Here is a 3,772-nt window from a genome sequence, read left to right as displayed (position 1 = left end):
GGCTTAACAAACAAGGCCTTTGTTTCCATTGCTAGCACATGAAAGAAAAGAAAATCATAAATTCTAATGTTAGCTAAAAGTAAGATCATTCGGCTACAATGTAAAGATGAATAATATTGTACCATACCCAGTTCAGTTGCACAAAAGAGGGCATTTTTTATAAAGCCATTATCATTCTATAACTCACTGGGTTAACAATCATATTAGATAGACAAATTTTTTATTACGTGTTCACTTTTGGACAAAAGAAGGGAAATGAATCATTGTGTATAATGATGGCTGAAAGGTAAATTGATACTTTTAGAAAGCAATTAGGCAATGTATATCATTGTCTGAGCCAGGTGTTGGTGGCCTATACCTGTAATCCTAGCTACTCCAGAGGCTGAGATCTAAGGATCAGGGTTCAAAGCCACTCAGGGCAGGAAAATCTGTGAGATTCTTTTTTTGTTTGTTTTGTTGTTAGTCATGGTGCTTGAACTCTGGGTGCTGTCCCTCAGCTCTTCAACTCAAGGCTAGCACTCTACCACTTGAGCCACAGCGCCACTTCCAGTTTTCTGAGTGGTTTATTGGAGATAAGAGTCTCCCGGACTTTTCTGCTTGGACTGGCTTTGAACCACGATCCTCAGATCTCAGCCCCCTGAGTAGCTAGTATTACAGGTGTGAGCCAGTGGCTCCTGGCATAAATCTGTGAGATTAGCCACCCAATTAGCCATCCAATTAGCCACCCAAAAAAGCTGGAAGAAGAGGTATTATTCAGGTAGTAGAGTGTTAGCCTTGTGAGCAAAACAGCTCAAACCCTGAGTTCAACCTCCAGAACACACGCACACACACACACACACACACACACACACACACACACATGCACACACCCTGGCCTATATGTATTTTTTTTACTTCTTTATTAAGTGTATATTAATTGCACAAAGATGATTTGTTGTAATGTTTCCATACATAAGTCTTCATTCTTAAAAGTTAGGCTATTATAGCCCCCCCAAAATTTTAATTACCCTTGTAAAGGTACAATTATGTGCTAAGGAAACAATATAAACTCCCATTACAAAAATAATAAGCACAGATTCTTGTGGGATGACCATGAGTGACTAAAGAAACCTTTAGGCCAAGCACACTGGTTGGGAGCTTCGAAGTGAGAAAGACCTGGAAGGCAACACATTGTAAGGCTGCCTGTGGACCCAAAAGTCCAATCCTACCCACAAACACAATTTTTTCCAAGGTAAAAGCCGAAAAACCTACTTAGTATTCACTCAGCGCTCTTATGTCAAACAAGAACGAATCTCTGCTTACCCCCCTTGTTTAAGTTAGGCCAGAAGAGGATGGGTGACTTTTGTTGACCTCCAAACCTAACAAAATCAACAGCTCCATACACAAGTACTTCAGAATTGAAGACTTTGACCTGGTAATCACTATGTTCACTGAAGGCAGCTTGTTTCTGGAGCCTCAGCTTCTGTTTTCTGAGAAGCTGAGAGGATTTCACATGCCCATTTCCTCATCATAGGATGCAGAAGGAAAAAACCCAGAAAGACCTAGAAGCTTCTCCATAGGTTTAGAAAGGTGAGTCCCATAGCCGATCCAATGCCAGATCCTGTCCAGGTTGAGGGCAACAAGCTTTTCTCCAAGGTTGTTGGGCAGCGGGTCATAGGAGACTGCCTAACTGCTCCACGAAACGGCCATCCTGGAGACGTTTGTTGTGAGCAGCAACAATGCGGTAAAAGGGCTGGTTGGTGCAGCTGCCTAGACCAAGGCAAATGGTTAGGTGGCCCCCACCGTAGGTCTTACAGAGAAGCGTGGCAAGGGGGGCGGTGGGGTGGTGAGGGGGCAGGGCGGGCAGCCCTGTATTTAACTTAACTAAATGAGGCTTATCATACATATGAGATGTACTTGATCATTAGGAAATAAGTATATTTGCAGTTATTGGCACTATTCTCTAACGTGCACAGTATCTAAAGTTTTGATTTGTATCTGTAGTATATACCTGTTACCTTACCTAAAAAAAGATTAAAAATATTATTCCAAAGGTAAAAACTAAATTAATATGCTCATCTGGCATCGTGTAGCTGTGATAAGAATTGTTGTTGGATCCTTTATATGTCAAATGTATTCATATTCCTCAAATATAAAGACTTCTAGAATGCAAAGCTTAAGATAACACTTCATTAAACTGCTGTCCTCTAAAATTCATTTAGTGAAGCTAGTCTCTTGCAAGCTGTGTCCATGTGTTCCTAATTGTAACAGCAGAGCCTGCTGGTGCTTATGTAATACTGTCAATCATAATTATTTTTCTAAAATTGCTGTATACAATGGAAATAACTAGACTGTTCTGTCACTGCTATTCTGTTTTTTGAAACAGTGCTATTCCTTTCTAAGTTTTTGTCATTTAAGTTTTTGTCCTTCTCTAGAAGCATTTGTGATGAACATCATGGAAAGTTACTCTAGCAAGTACTTATATGTCAAATGGGTTAGTTTTTTCTTTTAATTGCTTTTGTTGTTTTTGTTTTGGGCTTTTCTCATAAAGGTTAAATCTTGCCTGTTGACATTCTACAAAAGTATAGCTTCTAACAATAGAAGCCTGAAAAGATACTTTTGTGTACATGCCAGTCCTGGGACTTGAACTCAGGGCCTGGGAGCTTTCCCTGAGCTTCTTTTTGCTCAAGGCTAGTACCCTACCACTTGAGCCACAGCTCTTTTTTGCCACAGCTTTCCTTTTGGCTTTTTTTTTTTTTTTTTTTCGTAGTTTATTGGAGATAAAGAGTCTCATGAACTTTCCTGCTCATGCTGGCTTTGAATAGTAATCCTTGGAACTCAGCCTTCCGAGTAAGTAGGATTATAAGTATGAGCCACTGGTGCCCGGCCCCTGAGAAGACTCTTTTGTATGTATGCTGGTATTGGGGCTTGAGCTCAGGGCCTGGGTGCTATTCCTGAGCTTATTTTGCTCAAGGCTAGTGCTCTAGCACTTGAGCCACAGTTTTACTTCTGGCATTTTGTGGTAAATGAGAGACAAGAGTCTCACAGACTTTTCCTGCTGGAGTTGGCGTCAACCCATGATCCTCAGATCTCAGCCTCCTAAGTAGCCAGCAAAAAAAAAAGAAGGGAAACTGTCAGAAGCCAGATACAATCACTCATGTCAGCTCTTCCAAAATGTAGGTAAAGCTGAGAGGTTTTCTTTGCTTGCTTGTTTTGTGCCAGTCCTGGGGCTTGAACTCAGGGCCTTAGTATTTTCTTTTTTTTCTTTGGGTCCGGTCGTGGGGCCTGAACTCTGGGCCTGGGCGCTGTCCCTCAGCTCTTCAGCTCAAGGCTAGCACTCTACCACTCGAGCCACAGCACCACTTCTGGCTTTTTTCTTTTTGCTTATATGGTGCTGAGGAATCGAACCCAGGGCCTCAGGCATACAAGGCAAGCGCTCTACCACAGCCTTTCCTGCCTGGACTGGCTTTGAACTGTGATCCCTAGATCTCAGCCTCCTAATGAGTTAGCATTGCAGGCATGAGCCATAGCATCTGGCAAAGCCAAGAGTTTTTGAGGAAGAGGTTCTTAAGCATTCGTGACTATCTGACACTAAAGCCCTTCCAGAAGGGGTGACAAGAGGCAGTATATTCATAAACTGACATGTTCAATTCAAACCCCTTCATACAAACTACTTAAAGAAATCCTTTTTCTTAAAAAAAAAAAAAAGGCCCTTCCAGCACATAACATGTAGCTCATTATGGTACTTCTTATTCCCATAGTACCTCAGGCTCCTGATCAAATACTGCTTCTT

The 3,772-nt window shown here is 41.6% G+C and overlaps 1 pseudogene; it reads right to left on the bottom strand.

The window, feature by feature from the left end:
- Positions 1-1,427: 1,427 nt before the first annotated feature.
- LOC122113223 lies at positions 1,428-1,885 on the bottom strand (annotated as a pseudogene).
- Positions 1,886-3,772: the final 1,887 nt, after the last annotated feature.

The sequence above is a fragment of the Dipodomys spectabilis genome, unplaced genomic scaffold (genome assembly GCF_019054845.1).
Source record: "Dipodomys spectabilis isolate Male_0828 unplaced genomic scaffold, ASM1905484v1 ptg000096l, whole genome shotgun sequence".
Taxonomy (NCBI): Eukaryota; Metazoa; Chordata; class Mammalia; order Rodentia; family Heteromyidae; genus Dipodomys; species Dipodomys spectabilis.
The sequence above is the reverse complement of the archived record's forward strand: the minus strand, read 5'-3'. Positions and strand labels throughout refer to the sequence as shown.